Source organism: Nanorana parkeri, unplaced genomic scaffold (assembly GCF_000935625.1).
Source record: "Nanorana parkeri isolate BGI_ZX_2015 unplaced genomic scaffold, ASM93562v1 scaffold742, whole genome shotgun sequence".
NCBI classification, from domain to species: Eukaryota; Metazoa; Chordata; class Amphibia; order Anura; family Dicroglossidae; genus Nanorana; species Nanorana parkeri.
In genome coordinates this window covers 513,926-534,645 of record NW_017307010.1, presented here as the reverse complement: position 1 = coordinate 534,645, position 20,720 = coordinate 513,926, and the positions used below count along the sequence as shown (strand labels likewise).

General features: G+C 40.7%; 1 protein-coding gene across 1 annotated transcript in view; it reads right to left on the bottom strand.

Annotated features, from left to right (window-relative positions):
• Positions 1–20,720, bottom strand: part of DAPP1 (dual adaptor of phosphotyrosine and 3-phosphoinositides 1) — a 60,091-nt gene that overhangs the window by 25,577 nt on the left and 13,794 nt on the right. The gene's annotated exons all lie outside the window — the stretch shown is intronic.

Genomic DNA, 20,720 nt, shown 5'->3' with positions numbered 1-20,720 from the left:
AGTGGGGAAGCCGGGCAGCGTGTAAAGACTCGCCACCCGGCTTCCCGATTAGCAAGGAAGCCGTCCCCATGCTTCTCGTCACTATGTGATGAGAAAGCATGAAGCCGGCTTGCTGGCCAATCAAGTGACGAGGGAGCATGGAGCCAACTTCCTGGCCAATCGACTTCCCGGTCAATCAGGAAGCCGGGCAGTGTGTAATGACGCGCTGCCCGGCTTCCTGATACAGGCAGGACTCGCCCAAATACTCGGAATCGGCACGGATACTCATACTAGTATTGGTACTGGTGCATCCCTAATTTCTACCCTTTTAAAAGCTTCAACTCTCAAATTTCCTTTTCACTGTATACCAGTTTGAATAGAACCAGGACTCATCCATGTCAGGTTCTGATGGAACTTACCAACATGCCAGTCAATGGACTCTGTTGAAGTTGCATTAATTAAAACCTTTGCATGTTGACTGTTGAAGTTGTATTAGGAAATTATATTAGCACCGAATGCAATTTCATTTCCTAATTTAAATTTAAACATCAAAAACTCATGATATTCTATTTGGGAGACCACCCTGCTTAGATTCCCTAGAGCAGCATTTCTCATTTTTTTTCGGTCAAGGCACCCTTTAAAAGTATGGAAAATCTTGAGGCTCCCCAATCTAAAAAACGTAAATGTAATAAATATAACGTGACTTATCCTCGATGGGGTCTGGTATGGATTTGAACCCTCTTGCTGCCAAGGTGTTTTTTGCACATATGTTATAATCAACATTTTAGGCCTGAAAATTACTTGCAACCCCTTAGAGTTATATATTCCCTGAAAGCACAGACCCCGTAGAATAGAACAGTGGCAGTTATGTTATATAATATTAATGAAACTCTTTATCAAACACAAAATTTCAGAATTATTCCTTTCACTCTGGCGCACATGGAGATGTCTAAACACACAGTGTGTTCCCAGTCTTAGTCCGTAGGGTTCAATATTGAGTTGGCCCACCCTTTTCAGCTACAACAGCTTCAACTCTTCTGGGAAGGCATCCACAAGGTTTAGGAGTGTGTCTATGGAAATCTTTGACCATTCTTCCAGAAGCGCATTTGTGAGGTCAGGTACTGATGTTGGACAAGAAGGCCGGGCTTGCACTCTCAGCTCTAATTCATCCCAAAGGTGTTCTATCGGGTTAAGGTCAGGACTCTGTGCAGGCCAGTCAAGTTCCTTCACCCCAAACTCGCTCATCCATGTCTTTATGGACCTTGCTTTGTGCACTGGTGCGTACTCAAGTTGAAACAGGAAGGGGCCATCCCCAAACTGTTCCCACAAAGTTGGGAGCATAACATTTTTGAAAGTGTCTTGGTATGCTGATGCCTTAAGAATTCCCTTCACTGGAACTAAGGGGCCAAGCCCAACCCCTGAAAAACAACCCCACACCATAACCCCCCCCCCCCTCCGCCAAACATTTCACTGGGCACAATGCAGTCAGGCAAGTACCGTTCTCCTGGCAATCGCCAAACCCAGACACATCAATCGGATTACCAGGCAGAGAAGCGTGATTTGTCACTCTAGAGAACAGGAGACCACTTTTCTAGAGTACAGTGGCGGCATGCTTTACACTACTGCATCCGACACTTTGCATTGCACTTGGTGATTTAAGGCTTGGATGCAGCTGCTCGGCCATGGAATATCATTACATGAAGCTCTCTATGCACTGTTGTGCCAATCTGAAGGCCACACGAAGTTTGGAGGTCTGTAGCTATTGACTCTGCAGACAGTTGGCGACTTCTGCGTACTGTGCACTTCAGCATGCGCTGACCCTGCTCTGTCATTTTACGTGGCCTACCACTTTGTGGCTAAGTTGCTGTTGTTCCCAGTTGCTTCCACTTTGTTATAATACCACTAACAGTTGACCGGTGAATATTTAGTAGCAAGGAATTTACCGGAACACCTGAATCCAATGATTTGAAGGGGTGTCCCCATACTTTTAGTAATATAGTGTATATACAGTATATATACATTCACATAATAGAGGACATAAGTAGAGGAATTTTGATAGAAAATGAAAACATGCTAGGGAAGTGATCATGGAGGAATCAGATAGTTGCAACCCTTTGAGAAAGTTAGGTGACGAAACACGTCAAGTACGGGCTTACAACTACTGAGCTTGATTTACTTTGTTGCTTGTAAGTGCATTGTTTTTATTGAAATAAATATTTTACTGAGATACTGCACAATGGGAGCTCTTACCCTTTTATTTTGAGCTCCACAGTGTGAATTGTTGAAAGGAGGAGGAAAAGGAGATCACAAGTGGATCTAAGTATAGATCCTGTTGCTAGTAAAAAGGAGCTACCTGTGGAGGAATGAGCGGAGGGAGAGAGGAGAGAAAGTCAAAGCTATCTGAACGGGATACGTTTGAAAAGGAATGAAATAATATTGTGAGTTTTCTTTTGTTAGAAGCACATTATTAAAGGGATATCTGGTGAGTGCAATAGACTGCAAATAAGGAGCACGGTCACACATTTTGGATTAATGGTGCACTACTACTATACAGTAAAGAAAAAGCATGGTGTCACTTTGGTGATTGAAGGTTTTAAATACGTTTTACTCACTTATCTATCCATGTTAAGACTTTGGACTTTTTCCATAGAATTGATTACCAGACACGTCTTGGACTTGGTATAATGGTTGATGCACTCATCTGCACTTTTTACAACTGTGAATAAAGGGTTGGATGGATTTGAGGTTTGCTGTTGTATAGAAGGATTCCTGAATTTTTTGACTTTGCACTGATTGATACACAGTTGCTTTGGGCGTAGTGCAATACAGGTGCCAGCACTGTTTTGAACTAAATTGCACTTTATAAATAATTTTGACTGATTTCACGTAGTATTTATTTATTTATTTTTGCACATAATAGTGATTTAAGGCGTAGCGGAACACAGCTGATTTCATAGTATTGAGGAAGTGTTCACACTTTTGGGGTGTTTGCAGCTTGCTGCCATAGTGCCTTTGTTGACATATCCCAGCGCGTTTTTTCCGGTTTATATACAGTATTGCCTTAGGCACAATTCACAAAACTGACAAAAGTGATAGTTATAATGAGATTTAAAAATTACAGTCGGAATGCCTAAAATAAAGATTCATACCCTTGTGTTCAAGCAGAATGAAACCCTCCTTTCCTTCAAGGCCCGTTCACACCTACATGTATCATTAATTAAATGGTATTCTCGAATGCCTAGATTTTCCTTCAAACCCATTTTGATACCCTTGTAGATTTTCTGCAGCCATCTTTACAACATTCATAAGAAGATTATTGGTAGATTAGATCTAGCTGGTCACTCATAGGGCTGTGGGCACAGACACATCAGGGTAGAGCATGTTTACTTTGCTGGTCACTCATAGGACTGTGTGCACAGACACATCAGGGTAGAGCATGTTTACTTTGCTGGTCATTCATAGGGCCGTGTGCACAGACACATCAGGGTAGAGCATGTTTACTTTGCAAGGGAATTTTAGACTTAGCTCAGTGTAGCAGGTAAAGTTGTGCTGACTACAATCATCCAAGCACATCCAAGTAAAAATCTTGTTTGTTTTTTTTCATTTACCTTCATGAGATTGGGTTTTTTTGCAAAGTGATTTTTCTCCACATTTACTGAGCCAGGTCAAAATTTCTTTGGAAAGTGAACGTGCTCTACTCCTTTACTTAACTTATTTAATTAATCAGTACTTACACCAGTTACCAAAACTGATGATTTCACACATTTTCGTTATGTGACCATGCACAACTTACCTAATTTTTGTTTTCTTAAACCTTAAATAAATGTATGAGGCTCACATATCCTGAGCATCAACACTTTAAATATAGCTTATGATATTAAAGACAAGTACATCTGAGTTGGAAAACATCTGGTATCACAGTTTTAAAGGAAACAAAACCAGCTTTAACTATATGCAAGTTTCCCTTCCTCTTTTGTAGATTTCGGTTATTATTACTAACTTATTCAGCTATATAGACGAAGCCCATGGTTCTCAACTGGTGGGTCGCAAGCCTATGTTTAGTGGGTTAATGTGTGCCTTTCAATAGCTTGATGAGCCTCTCCATAGCACAGCACTGTCCGTTCTCGCACCAAGCAGCCATTTAAAATATTCTGCCCGGCGCCGAGTGTCAGGTTAAAGTGGGGTGGGCTGGGGGTATGGCCGCAAAGGTGCTCCATCCATACGTGCATTGCTTACAGCTATCTCGTGTGCCGTGTGGAGGTGCCTGGACTGGAGTGACGTCACATTCTGGCTCCCGCCACCTCTACACGACATACAAGGGAGCTTGAAAAAGCAATGCACATATGAATGGAGCTCTGTCACAGCACAGAAGCCCATACTGGACCACAGGCTGAGGATCCACTCTAGTTCTCGTAAGTCAAGTTTAAAAAAAAAAACTTTTTTTGGAGTTTGTATGTGTGTGTGAGAATATGTCTGTCAGTGTTTCTGAGGGCCTGTTCACACTAGTACAGTGCGGTAATCTTACAGACCCGTGCGATGAATGCACTGTGCCACGCAAATCACACCTACCGTGCGCTCTGGTGCGGGTGGTGTGTTGTGTTGTTCATTTGAATGGCACCCCAAACACACCTCCCACAGTTTGATCACCCAAACCAGAATGCGCAGTACCGCAATGCAGCGTGTTCCAGTGCTGTGCAACTTGGGTCGCTACTTAATGACAAAGAACAAATGTGGGTTCTGAGGTTACACAGCTTGAGAACCACTGGTCTAAGCTGTGTGGGCACTAATACATGAAATAAAAAGAAAACAGCTAGGTACACGAGAGGGGTGTACTGGAAAGCAATAATTTTGTATGATTTTCACAAAATACAATATTACTGTGTTCCTAATCTATTATGGCGAATGAGTTTGTAAAATTGGCTTATTTAAATAGCAGTTTCAGGCAACAAGGGAAATCGAGTGATATATTAATGCTCGACATTGTACCTGTGCTAAAGTCAATGTCCACTAAAATGAAATGGATTCGATTTCTATATAATCCACATCAGCCTTATTCCGGAAGCCCCTTTAGGTCCCATTCACCCTTGAGCTGAGCTTTACTGGTTGTTTTCTCGGGTGTTTTTATCTGAGCGTTTGTACAGGCTTTTTTGCAAACATTTCAGGCTTCAGCGTGTTGTTGGTGGTTTTGCGCATTTCTAATTTTTCAGACGCTCCCATTGAAGTCTATTGACGCTAAAATACTTGACTCTGCTCCACAAGAAGCTCATGCACTTTTTTGAGCTACATGCATTTTGCTGCATGCGACAGAATGCCAAGATGTGAACAGGGACCATTGAAAACAATGGAACATTGTAGCGATTAGACATTCAAGCTACACAACACACACAGGTGTGAACAAGGCCTTACATATGTAGGGGCAGCTTTACCTGCTGAATCCATGCTGTGCACCTTCCTTTATCTATGTGCTTAATGTATGTGCTCAAAGAAGAACAATCATAATATGCTTTTTGGCTGTGTGGAACATATTAATACTCGCAACCAGCAAGGAGTCTGCACTGAATGTGCTTTCAAATTAAACACAGATAATAGAATATAGGAAACAGAAAAACATGTTTACACACCTTTGGAGGATGAACTTTGGCGCCAGTGACTTTGTTGTTAGATAATAAAATATGTATTATATTTCAGTGTATAAAGACAGTAAGAGCCAGAACAAAAGCTGTGACCTAGAAAAGGTGAAGACTTTTATTTCTAGTAAAACGATCTGTGCCCCAAGTATATAAACCTGGTGGTGCTTTCACATTCAGCTCTATCTTTGCTTAGTTTCCAATTCTGTAAAATATATACTCCAGCCCTTAGTTCCTTCTTCATCTTGTGCTAATCACAATTTTTAAAAAATGGTGTCTTATACCGACAGATTTTTCAGTTGTGACAAGGAATTTTACTTGTGTCCCTGTCAAAATAACTTTAATTTTGCTCAGCTAGTCATGTGCTTTTAAGCTTCTGTTACACCACATAGCTAGGATGATGTATTACCTTAAAACATGTCAAGTTAACAACACTCTATGCCAGTGGTGGTCAACTTAATTAACATAGGGGGCCTCAAGAATAGATCCTAACTGTCCCTCACTTGGAGGAACTGTCCCTCTTTTGGAACTAAATCTCTCTGCCCCTCTTTTGGAACTAAATCCCTCTGCCCCTCTTTTTGGAACTATATCCCTTTGTCCCTTGTTCCTCCTCAGTTGTCTCTCATTTTAGGTTGGATGTATAGCACTCTGTTACAAAAATCTTCTTTTTAATTAACAAAAGTTTAATACTTTAATAAAGCTTTCAGCTAATCTTTACATCATTGCATTTGGTCATTTAGAAAGCCAATTTCAAATAAAAGTATTGTTACAAAAAAGCATTTGTGGATATGACTACTCATTTTTGGTGTATTAATTCTTTGTGGTCCACGTAATTGGGAATGTGACAAGACAGGATTTGGAATGCAGGCTCATCGGGTGTATATATATCTCTTATTTCAGAAAGTTGGGATGCATGCTCAAGTGCGACCACTGATATCCAGTGGATGTAATGCTACAAAAAGTCAAAGACTGAAGACATAACAGGTGATGGTCACAGACTGCCAACATAGGTGTTGGAGAATGAGCACATGCTTGAGGAGACAGTCATTGCCTACGGACACGGTTCATGAACTTCTAGAGTTCCCAGCTATTACACCCCTTTTACAAGTCAACACTTCCTTATTTTTGCTCCCTGCAGCCCTCTTAAAATTAATTTGATTTGATACTTATCTCAGCACGATCCCTTATTAAAAGTGAAAATGCATGGATAGCGCAGAAAAAAAAAAAAATCACACTTCTAGAGTTCCCAGCTATTACATCCCTTTTGCAATCAACGCTTCCTCATTTTTGCTCCCTGCAGCCCTCTTAAAATTTGTTTGAGCTGATATTTCTCTCAGCAAGGTCCATTCTTAAAATTGAAAATGCATGGATAGCACAGAAAAAGTAAGAACGTGTAAAAGCAATAAACCAAACCATTAACTACTGCAGTCCATTTTGTTACTAGACTGAGAAAACACCAAAACAGACCACTGTCTACAGAGACCCCACAGCAAGTGTCAAATGGTCACATGCAGCCCCCGGGCCACAGTTTGGTCACCAAGGCACTATATCCTAATTAGGTCATAGTGCCCATCGTTCAGGGAATTGCATGAAGATGATATAATGAGAAGGTTCCGCATTTGTGCTGGAACTTTTGAGTACATTTAATAAATCTTTCCTAAACACACATTTCGTCCAAAGTGTTTTTAAATTTGCCTGCAGTTTTGCTATCATAAGGAAATTGAGGATGTAGAAACACTTTGATTTAGCAAATTTAGTCCTACAAGACTTTACCAGGGGAATTACATTCAGTTAACTACTGCAGGTGCTACAGATTTGAGGAAGGGATGTGGTTTAATTCTCAGGAGTTTTACTTTAGCTGACCAAAACCAACACTATTCCTGTCAACATGTATTAATATGACTCTACTGACTCCCCTGAACAAAAAAAACTGATGTTGCTATTGTAACTGTCATTAGATCTGCTTCTGTTTATCAGCCTTGCCCTTTAATAGTGTTCTGTAGAGTTGCAGGTCCTGCCTTCTGTCCTCCATTGTGTAGAGGAATGCAGAACTCATGTAACAAATAGCATGTAATGTTTAGATCTTTTAAATCAGGTAATGATACTCTAAAAGTTTAAGATTCAGTGATCTTTGGACACCTGATGTGCCTCTGCTGATTCACACACAAGCAACACTAGGCACGTGCTTTGAGTTCAGAAGTAGGGTTGCTGTTTGGGAAAATGCTACATTTGTCCAGAACATGGTATATTCGGTTCTGAAAAACGAACTGTGACGGACTTCGGTACTCAGGATGAGTACATCCGCCGCTGTAGTCTTCCTTGCTCAGCAGATGCTGCAACTGATGATCATTAGATCCCAGTCCACCCAGTCACTAGCCGTAACCAGATCAGATAATCACATCACATACACCCTGCCCTCCCCAGACATTTTGACTGCACAACCCCACAGGGGTCTAGCTGCTAAGGAGCTCTAGATAGCCATAGCAGGGGTTCAGCCAGACGCAGGAGAATGTCATTGTCCTGAGCTCCTTGGGAGTACAAAGAGAGCTAACAGGGGGTGTAGTGATGTCTTTTTTTGATAAACAGGTTACACAGTATAACGTACTTAAACATAACCCATAAACTGATGAGCATGTCTTCACACGAACCATCTGTGATCTTAAGTGCACTGGATTTGGCACTAAAAATAGGCTAAAACCCATTCTGCATCCATAATTATATGTGTGCATTGTGGTAATTATGCACCTATAATTATGTGCAAGACTCTTTAAAGTGGTGGTCTATTTACATTGTTAAATTATAAACCAGTGCAGGGCAGTGTATTGTCACCAGTACATTGTATGGTATGTAGTTATCAATAACAAAAACCGTGTGGGGTTGCCCTTAATATTTCAACCAGACCCTTATTCAGTCTGCTGCCTGGGTAGCCAGGAAAGGGAGAGCATCGTACTTTCAGCACCCTCTTCTAGTACCATACCAGCTCACATGCCTTTCAACATTGCAAGGGGAGATGACAAAGATGTTGAGGGACAAGGGCCTCTTCCCCAGCTACATGTGGCCCGAAATAGGTGGTGACGGTAATTAAACAAAATGGGGCTGACTTATTGTGGAATATGGAAGCCTCTTTTATAATAAGGCCAAACATCCACAACCTTCCAAAAGGGAATTAGTACAGGGGTCCCTTACCCATTCCCACAAATAAATAGCAACACCAAATGAAAAATAATTTACTACAATTAAACACAAACACATACTTCCAGCGTCAATCACAACAGCCAGCGATGTATCTGTCAATCAAGTCATTCAGTGACATAATCTGTCTCAATCAAGATAACCCATTGCTCACCAATTTGTAGATGTCGCACAAGCACCTCTAAATAATATAGATTCCCAACTGAGGCAATTTAAATTTACCACCAGGAATCCCGAGTGACTTTATTGACCAAATTTGGTCAATGACATCACCCAGGATTCCCAGCTGTATTACTGCAGTCGGAAATCGGTCATTTCAGATTCGTGTTCTTGGCTATTGCCGCTTTTTTGTCTGTTCAGTCAAACACAAACTAATTTGCACAATATTATGCAGCAGCTGTGTATCTAGCATTTCGAGCCAGTTGGCTGACCTTAGTACTGTCTTCTTGTTATCAGTGAACATACCTGATTTAATAAGATTTAACTTCCAAAAGCTGGCAGTCATTTCCATTTTTCTAGCTGAGGAACCTAATCTACTTCTGAAAGCCCATAGCTGGTCCTGGAGAAAATGAGGCCAAAAATGGTCAGCACAAATGGATATGCTCTGAAGTGAACTTTCATAGTAGCCAAAAGCACAGTAGGCCTTTTAAAGCATTGATTTATTGTAATGTCAGTAAATGTTCTTGATTGGTGCTTTAATATGGGAATAACCTCTAACAAGAGAAGACAGATGGACACATTCTGAAAGTCCTCTGTAGAATAGCATTCACAGCTGAGTACATTTGAATGTGGTTTAATAGTACTTCGTGCAGAGGCCTGTAACCAATATGCAAGCTCACTTTGTACCAGCTTTAGGACGTGGCTTATCCTGTGATGACAGATGTACACTGCAAACACTTAGTATGTTAACACACTCCAGTATACTTCTCTGCTAGTTTTATTTAATTTTTATTGCATGTCTTTTTACTCACATTTTGAACATTTATTGAGTTATCAAAATGTAATATGTATTCTCATGTATCTGAAGCTGGTTGCAGTAAACAGCTGATGGTCATATATTCATAAGAGTACATTAGAGTACCTTGGCTAAATATTTTAAAATGTAGCTAAAGGCCTTATTAAACTTAAAGTATAACTATGGGCTGAATAAAAAGTAACATACATGATATTTATCTGATATTGGCATTTTTTGTTTTTCTGAGTCCACATAACATTGTTTTATTATCTGTTGACCCTGCCAGGAGATCCATTTGTTCTCTTTCTTTAACTGGATGACAACTCTGTTCCTTCTGCAGCAAAATCAAACAGCAGCGTTGTTACCCTATGGACAGTTTTATGTGTGTAGGTTTAGATGGACATGCCATGTTAAATGGATTTTAAAGTGTATCTAAACCCAAAGACAGAAATGTAATATATTGCATAGATCTGGTGACTGCATTAGTTTTAAATGTAGGCTTATCTCCTTTATTATTCACCTGGTGATCCAAGCAGTAGGTCTGTTCTTTTTTATTCACCTTTTAAAGGTCAAGCTGTCCATCAAAAGTGGAAGTTAGTGGTTTGAGAGCAGCCCTGTCAGTGTAATATGGTTTCATAAAACTCATAAAACCCCTGTAACTGTTCTCATTCATTGCAATAGCCAACTAGTTTGCTATTGGCTATTGCAAAGTGAAATAGCCAATAGGAATGTAGCTATGCATGCCTATGCTGTCTTTTTTTCTGACTGACGCCGGCCAGCGGCTCCGATATCAGGAAAAAAAACAACAGAGCAGGGAAAGGTTTACTCTGCTCGAACAGAGTAAACCTTCCGGGGAGAAAATGTTTCTCTCCCGGGCGGCCAGGAGCCAATATCTAATATCGGGAGACTCCCGGAGCGTCTGAGAGAGTTGGGATGTCTGGTAATGACAGATCAGCGTCCCTGGTTATCTGGTAATCAGGGGGCGCTGATCTGTCTCTCCAAGTGGCCGGAACCAGCCATGAGATGACGGCTGGAGCCGCCCAGCTGTCAGTAGCAGGCTGCCTTGTTTACTAAAACAATTGGGTTAATAGAATAGTTGCTTGGTGTAGTGAAAGACTGAGCTGCTCGGCCAACTTCAGGAGCTGTACGGGCTATAGTGAATAGCCCGTATAGCAGCTCTTCTGTTCTACTGAACCGAAGGGGTCCTGGGGCCGAAGCTAGCCGAAGGATCAGCCGAAGCTACGGCTAGATCCTTCGGCAGCTTTGTGAATAGACCCCGAAGTCTGTTAAACCTATAATCACTTCCTGCAAAAAGTTTGCAGGGTAATTTAAATGGCATCGGTGAATATACTCTTCTTTTTTCACCACTTTAAGTCTGTCATCTGAACTGCAACTCAGCGTCTGAGCTTCCCACAGTGTACAGGTGAAACTCGAATAATTAGAACATCGTGCAAAGTTCATTTATTTCACTAATGCAACTTAAAAGGTGAAACTAATATATGAGATAGACTCATTACATGCAAAGCAAGATAATTCAAGCCATGATTTGTCATAATTGTGATGATTATGGCTTACAGCTCATGAAAACCCCAAGAACCCCAAATCCACAACCTCAAAAAAGTAGATTATTACATGCAATCAATAAAACAAGGATTGTACATAGAACAAAATTGGACCTCTGAAAAGTACAAGCATGCATATGTACTCAGTACTTGGTTTGGGCCCCTTTTGCAGAACTTACTGCAATTACTTTTGCACGATATTCTAATTATTCGAGTTTCACCTGTAATATTGTCATTGATTGCTGGAAGCAATGCATTATGGGATATGTAGTCTTGAGGATCACGACGCAAGGCAGAACTTACTATATAAAGCTTTTTCAAGTAAGCTTTGATTGCATTATCATAAACAACTCTAGTATGTATTCCTATTACAATGATGTAATAACAGGATAGTACTGTATTTTTCGCTTCATAAGACGCACTTTTTTTCCCCCAAAAGGAGGGGGAAAATGTGCCTGCGTCTTATGGCGCGAATACCTATCGCCCGACGCCCGGGACATGCAGTTTCGGATGCAAAACACGGTATATGCTGGGACTTTAGAAATCCATTATGCACAAGTTGAAATTTGTTTCACTAAATAAACCTTTTATTGCTGCATGTGCCCCCATTAGAAAGATTTCCTGTCTTAGGGTTAATGAGAAAGGAGTGAGTAAGGTAAATCCTTCCCAACACGATCACAGATAGGAAAATACCTGACATAGGTCCCTTCCCCATTCTATCCAAAGAAATAAATGTTTTGCCTGGAGTTCTAATTTAATGTTAGAATAATTACTGAGAAGCTTTGTTAGAGCACCTTGCTACAAACAATGTCTGCGGACGTCAAGCTGTTATAAGGAAGACATATCAGCTTATTTAAATTAAACCTATCTCAAAAGGAAATATGAGAGTTATCATTGATGACTATCTTTGTTTCAGACATTTCTAATTTCCTGTCTGTCTTGCTCATCCTGTTGCATTATAACTTAGCAAATTAAACTGACTTTAAAGAGTGTTGCCTTCATGATACATAATAGCTACAGATATAGCAGGCAGTGGTGCCTAAATCCTGTGTAAAACCCTTTGGATCATCGTTGGTTTCCCAGGCCCTGCCTACTAAACAAATGGGGGTAGCCTTGGAGCTGCTTGCTGGCACTGCTAACATAGGAGATTACTGAGAGTTCTGTGCAGAGAGATAAGCTTTAGGAAGGGGAATGTACAAAAGTGTGGACATTAGGGATGCTCCGATACCACTTTTTTTAAGACCGTTATGCAGATCTGTTTGTATAATGTGCTCTCATTCATATATGCTAATCAGCTGGCACCAAACGATAATATAATATAACGTATTATCCTTTGGTGTCAGCTGGTATCTGAAATACACGTATTAATCTCCAGTGGGAGAAACAAGGAAGTAGCACCTTCTTAAAAAATCAGTTTCTTTCCCACATGGTTTCAGCTGATTAGCATATATGAATGAGAGCACATTATACAAACAGATCTGAATACCTGAAGATTTATAATTGTATGTCATGCTTTTTTGTTTTTTTTTAAAACCAGTTAGTGATAGGATATTACTTCTCTGTCTGCTTCAGCCACTCCGTGTCACAGCCTAGTCATCGGCTCCATTCTAAACCTCTTCTCCCGCTGATTGGCCGATTGGATGATGACAGGCTTCCTCACCAGTCTAATCGGCCAATCAGCGGGAGAAGAGGTCAGAATGGACTTGTAGGACTTGTAGGAGGAGTTCGCGGCCATCTTGTTTCATTGAAGACTATATGGAGGTCCTATTTGCGGCGGTTTTGCGTCGTTGAAGATGGCGAACGCGGCACAGGTACTCGTTTTTTTTAAAAAATCTGAGTATTTGCACGAGTACTCATGCAAATACTCGGTATCACCGCCGATACCGATGCTTGTATCGGAGCATCCCTAGTGGAAATTGTAATTGATGGCATTATGTTAGTTCTCTTTCATACTCGTCAAGAGACTTCAATAATTAGAATGTCTGGATGCTTATCCATTACTATGCACAATAAAGTGCATAGTAATGAAGCCACAGGATTAACTTAACAGCCAGGAAACTAGCAGTTCATAGCAATTTGGCAATGGCAGCAGCCATATTTATGTCATGGAAGGATAACTTGAAAGAAGATTGCCATACTCCAGTCAAATGTTTTTTTTTTTGGAACGTTCATTTGATTTTGGGGTGAATAGTTCATAGAATTTCATTTGTTCTAAACCCTAATAGTGAATGTGGTTTTCGCTCAGGAAACTCCATTCATTCCAAAATTGAATGTCAAAACCAAACGAAATTTTGAATGACATTCTACAAGTCTCTGATGGCATTATTGAATGTTCTGGTGACATTTCTCATTTGCACAAAAATGTACCAGAGTATGTCCAGCCTAAAATGTATTTCTACTTTCACAGCCAGATTGGGATAACACCTATTTTATATTTATTACAAGTTCCCATTTACATCGCATAGGCTTAAAAACAGTGTTTCTTGGCTTCTTAAGGGTCAACATTTCTAATTGCTTCTCCTTCTTTGTAATGTTGGGAAGGACTATTAAAAGATTACAACCCTGACTTCTCCACTGTATGTTAATGAAGTTAATGAGAGAAACTAGGTCCACAAATTTCAGTCCTATGTGTTTCTATAAGGACTGATCACTGTAAAGGTGCTCAGAAAAACCTGGAATCAGCCATCTTGCCTACTGGAACAAGGACATCTAAAAAGGTAAGAAATATTTTTTTTTAATATTGTTTAGTATGCTGTGTGAATAGGAACACAAACATTTGTTGAGGTCTTCTTAAATTGACTTCAACCTGGCTGGTTGGAATGACTGGCTCATAAATTCCACATTATTTTGTCCACCCTTAAAGTAATCCATAGCAACTACATTACAGTTAGTTTGGTGAAATCAGGGAAATATGAATTCTGATTATTTGCTCCGGAGCGCAGTAGTCAGAATAATACAGTTATCTCTGTATTCTGTAAGTAAAAATGCAATGTTTAAAGTGAAACCCCCTTGTAAAAATGATGCATCATTGTTCGGCCTATTTATAACTGGAAGGAGCTGAAGCCTGATTGGTTGTTATGATTAGTGCACATAGTTTCCTTTCTGTCCTTCTCATTAAACAAGTCCATAGAGGTGTTATACTTCAACAAGTAAGTGATTTAGCATGTGCATGAACAACATTCACCTCAAATGTCCTTAGAGTCAGTTGAGTTTCACTAAAATCCTGGAACACACACACACACACACACACACACACACACACACACACACACACACACCTCACAGGCGGCACTGTATTTAAAGTAGAATTCTGTGATACCAGCTAAACAGATATATTTAATTCATGCTCACTGCTTTACCTGCCCTCATTGTTTTAACTATTTCCCTCTGTACAACCAAACGTAGGTACTGATGTAGGGCCCGTTCACACATATAGACAAGGCAAGTTGCCTTTGTTTTTATGAAGTCAGTTCACACCACTGTATGTCTGCTGAAGAAAAGTACATTCTTTCAATGCAACGACGTTGCAATGCAGTACATCACAACGCGCTAGTGTGAACAGAAGTGACTAAAACATCAATTTGCAATATTTCAATAACGTTTTTTTGTTTTTTTTAAAGTAGACATGATGCAGGGAAATCTCCCCAGTGTCCCCCAGCGGCTGTTTAGTAGTCCACTCCGCTGGTGTGAATGTGGCCTAAACCCCACCAAGGTTGGGAGCACCCCCACCACCTTGTCATTTTTAAAAAAAATGTCCACTTTACATTCCTTTTTCCTAAAACCTTCTGCAGGTCACATAATGGGTTGCTCTTCTTCTTTACCCGAGTCGGTGGTCCTGACAACTGCTGAGAATGGCACTCGCATAGTGACCTGAGCTCTATTTTTTGTACACCAGACAGGTATGATGATGCACCCCCAAAAAGGAGTGTTTCCATGACATCCCAGGGTTTACAGGAATTGGGTTACATGATGCTGGGTGTCTTTCGATCTGGAAAGAGAAGCCTTGGCTAGGACGTGGAAGACAGGACTAGAACATGGAAAGGATATGGGATGCTATGAAAAATATAACCTGGAGCTTCCTTCATCATCGCTATATTTCCTGCTTTCTTAATGGGCAGTGAATCTGCAGCAGTTAGCAGGGAGTTGATCTATAACAGAGGAAAGATGAGCCAGACAAAAATGCTAAACCAAGAAGTAGTAGAGTAATCTCAGGGAGAGAAATATACTGTGGGGTGAATTTATCAAGGCAATTGCGACAGTTTTAGCCTCTTGGATCATTTTTTTTAATGTGCAAATTTGTCTTTCAACATGTGCAGCTGTTTTCATCAGAGCTTGCACTACTTTTACAACTGCATGGTGTTTTGCACCTGTTTTCATCAGAGCTTGCACTACTTTTTCAACTGCATGTTTTTTGCACCTTTTTTGCAACCGTTTTCATCTGCACTTGTTCTGGGCTGTCTGAAACTGGAGCATCACGGAAGAAAACAATCCCAACTTAATAAGTCCACTTGATCACTTCTTAAAGATGCGACAGTTAGGCTTTTTGCCTGAAGTTACAAGTTTTCTTGCCTGGAGTCTACTAAACTTCATTTATCAACAACATTACACTAGCATCATAAATCAAGTGCAAATATATGCCGTGCAAGTTCAAACACTTGCAATTGCTATGATAAATTCCCCCCCCCATATGTATTACAAGAATAGTTGGTGGTAAATTCATATCCTTAGGCAGGTAAAACAGTAATATGTATTTGAAATTCACTTATGTGGTTTAATCTGGTTTCCTTGAAGTTCAGTTTCTAGAAATTAGGCGAAGATGTCAGCTGACACTGTCCCTGAAAAATCAGACAGTACTCAAAAGCTCTCCCGAACACTACTTTTCAGGCCTCAGTACTCAGAAAGCAAATATGTAACATATATTGTTGTCTTCCTAATATTACAGCGATTTTCAGTCTCAGCTCCTAGAACAACATCCACAATTAAACTTAAAACATAATACCTGTTTAAAGGTCAAAGATCCACTGTTAAAACATCAACTGGCAAAAACCAAGATTCTAAGAGCCAGGTTAATTAACAGTTAAAGGTCACATATCCATATCAAAGCAGAGGGCTTATTAGTTCCAGTGCAGATTCTGAGTAGAGGCTAAAAATAAACAACATCCTACCGGGGATGAGAGGATTAGCGAGAGCCGTGTTGGATTGTGGGAAAACCCTCCTGAACTCTGCTGCTAAAAATTGTTACCCTTTCCCTGTCTGGAAGGCCTCTGATAATGCAAAGGCAGTGATTGATATATAACTCAGACAAGACACTAAAAGTCAACTTTTCACCAAGACAGAAGCACAGAGCTTATTTGATAACACTTGAGTTTTTATGTTTCACTAACAGTACAGTATTTATGTACACATGTACAGTATTTATTTCTTATATGTATAAAGCATATTGTACTTTACAGAGGACACTGGACCCTTTACATCAGTCCATGTCCCCCAAGGGAGCTCACAATATCCTGTCCCTTTCTACATTGGCACACACTAAGGTCAATTTGATTTTGGGCTTGTATGAAGAATGCAAGGAGAACATATACTGTAGATATACATACAAGTAGTAGACAGGCAGTTCAGAGAAAAACTATGTACTTAGCCATAAGACTAATTGAAAGCACTCCTGCCAGCGTCTTAATTAAGCTGAAAGAAATACAAATATTGGGCTGTAGTTGGCCTTTAATGTTTTGTGTCACCATTTTACCTACTATAGGCTAAATTAAGCAAAGCTAAATCAAATGAGGATTGATTTTCAACTGATTGATTTTAAAAAAGAACTCCGGACATTTTAAAAATGAATCCTTGCACCCAGGGGTCCCGAGGCTGGGTGAAATCCGGAGCGGTAACCGAGTGTCCCCCCGCCGAGACGTCACTGCGCATGCAGTATTCTGATACCTGCCGGCGGACATCTTGGTGATGGACGCCGGCAGAGAGAGGAGGGGACAGTCATCCAGCGGGATAAGGATCCCCTCCTCTCTCCTGATACTGTCGGGCGTTCGGTCCATGACCGAGCACCCGACTTTTCAGAGAGACCACCTGGGTGCGGGCCGCACCCCCCTTGTGACGCCACTGGCTGTGTCTTCTGTTTCCCACGGAGTCTGTGCGGGTGCACACTGCAGTGCTGCCTGCATTGACTTACACTGTGTCTCTTCTCCCGGCTGAAGAACTGTACTGCGCATGCGCCCGCCCCATCATCCTTCACGGCCGCCCAAGAATCTTCAGATCTTCAAACGGGAGCGCACGGCGAAGACACAGGTAAGTTATTACCCTTTTTTTTATAGTTCTGCATAGATCTACTGCTTGCCCAGCAGTAGATATATCCCAAAAAAATGGAAGGTTTTAAATGTCCTTTAACCCTTGCAGAGCCGGGGTAGCCAGAGCAGAAAAGGGTTAGAACCTCTGTTAGGTTCTTAATTGCTGTCTCTGTACCTCTACAGTAGATTTTACCACAGTTCCTGCTAGGACAAGAAGTGATGGAAAATCACACAGACAAAAACATATTTTTAGTATAACGGGGAAGGGGTACAAATCCTGACAATGTTTTTATTGCTGTCTATGCCTTCCTATACTGGCAACAGCTACACCCCTTATCACGGGGACAGGGAAAAATCTCTAAAATGGGCTTACAGACAAAAATAAAACTCCAAAAGGAAATTGTACCTCTTCCCCACTTTATCAAAAACAAAAAATATGGCTGGAGTTTAAAAAACCTGTCCTGCAAGGAAAATCAGAGAACAATCTAAATTCCTAATCTGCATGCTGGTGCTGGGTCACAGATTACATTTATTAAAGCCAAAGACACCCAATCAAACTAGCATTTTTAGAAGGAATTCAACCATTAGGGCCCGCAATGTTCACTTAGTACAGGGCTCCATTAACACCTTATGTACTAAGTATTTAATGTGAACTCCAGGAAGATATACAAAAAAGACAAATGAATGCAGCTATGTATTCATTAATACATCAATACGTGTATTTTTAAATGCAATTAGTAGAAGAACTTGAATCTGACTTGTTATTAGCACCTTGCAGCCCCTGTATAGCAGAACTCAGACTGGCGGAGAGGCAGAACAAGGAGCCAACCAGCTGTGCTGCAGTGCAAGGCACATGCTGCAAGGTGGAAGGAGTGACACAGTGCTAAGCTCATCAGTCTGCTGCCTCTTCTTTCACTGTCCAGTCACAGGCTGGGGGAGGGACAAGACCTGAAAGTGTTAGTGAACTGCAACAGAAAAAAAAATCAGGTCTCCTGCCCTGGCACACAGAAAGAGCTGTCTCAGGACTGGATGGACAGAAATACAAAGCCTTTGTATTTCAGCTTTTTATTTAGCTCTTAGCTCTTCAGTGCAACTTTAAGCTTTAAAAAAAAAAAAAAAAGTAATGTAGTTGCTATAAACTCACTGGTACATTTTTGGTTAGTTATGCAGCCAAAAATTCTATCATGGAGGAAACCTGAAGAAAAAGGAAACAAATATATTGCCGGTTGCTATGAACAGGTATGAACAGCTAACAAAGGTAACCTTTGTTTGCACTAGTGTCCGGGATCCAAGATGGGGCAGCGGATCCCGGGAATCAAGGTGAGGGGTCAGGGGGGAAAAACCCCCCTGACCACGAACGAGCACATATAGGCGATTGGCGGGCTATGGACCCGCTGATCGCCTATATGTGAAACACCCGGTAACGGGTGTGTGCATTGATCGGGTCTTTTCTGCCCGTGCGTGCCCGCTAGGGGGCGCACGCGAGCAGGAAAAAATTGCCGTCTGGAGACGGCAACCCGCAGATGCTGCAGTGCCGTCCGTCCGTTTTTTTACTACGGGCGGACGGCAAGAGGTTAAAATATGTATTTACAAGTTGAATGCAGCATGAATAATATATTTTTGGGGCTCAACGGTACCTTAATTTGTAAACATATATAAAGTTAGATAGAGGCAATTCTGGAGGCAAGAAGGACAGAGGAATCTTGGTGCAATTGTGAGTTATGAGGATTCCATGTACATGTTTTATCTCCTTAAAGTAAATCAGCAGAAAATATGAAGGCTGCTATTGCGGACTACCGCTTCTGAAAATTAAAGCCCATCTCTGGGCAAGAAAAAAAACTCCCCTTGTAGTGGGGTACCCCCGCACTTCAAGGTTTAAGAGCTTTTTTTTTGTCTCTTTTACTTGGAGTTTAATGTTAATGCGGAACACTTCAGAAGTGTGAATCAAATGTATTTGACTTATATAGGGTTTTAACACTGGCAAAAGCATGTCACACGAGGGTAAGATACATTCAATTTTGTCTTCAGAACTTCAAGGATTTATATGAATTAATGTTGCCGTACCACATGCTAACAAACACATGCTAAATTATTAGTAGATCCAGTTGCTTGATCAGGCTTGAATGTGTGGGTTGAATCACTAAATTCCACTGATAGTGTCCAAAATGTAATTAGAGCTACCCTTACCATTGCTTAATAAATCGCTTGCTTGTTTTCTAATGGAAACCAAGCAAAATCATTCTGATTGGGAAGTAAGGAAGTAACTTGTGAAATTGATTTTGTTATTTGAATAATCACTCAAGACTGATCAAGAGATTCCAAAATTCCATTCTTTCTATTGGATGAAACAGTGCAATGGCCTTTTAAATCCATGAGGTCAATCATAAAATATGGTCTTTGTTCAATAGAGGAGTTTGGTGGTGGAACACATGGAGTGCTCCGTTAGGGTTTAACTTAAATGGATGGATAACCTAGCCCCTTTTTTATAAAAGGGATGGCTCACAGCAGCCATATTTTCAGTGTGTGCTGGATCTGTTAGGGAGGGCTGATGGTTTAGTGTAGAGAGAAATACTGTTTTAGTTTTTATTTTAATTTCATTTTTACTTTGCTATTGCTGCTTGTCTAACACCACAGTGCCTGGCTTCCTGTGCATTTTGTTTAACAACAGCTTACTTATTAATTCTACAAATGGGCAAAAATGAATAAGATGTGAATCCTAAAATGCATAGTATGAGAGCCATAAGCTGGCCATACACCTATAGATTATCTGCAGATTTTCTATGGTCAGATGGAAAAAGAGCAACAGATTCCTCCATCTACGCTAAACTGTGTCTTTGGAGCAATCTCCCAATGGGCCAAGCTTCAGTATCTTGCTAGTCGGCCCCGCTGGCTGTCAAAATACCTGAACAATCTGATTGGATGAAGGCATTGTTCAGGTATTTTGAGAGCCAGTGGGTCGACTAGCAAGATACTGAAGATTGGCCCAGTGGGAGATTCCTCCATCCACACAGTTTAGCGTAGATGGAGGAATCTGTTGCACTTTTTCCATCTGAACATAGAAAATCTGCAGATAATCTATAGGTGTATGGCCAGTGTCACGATCTGGGAT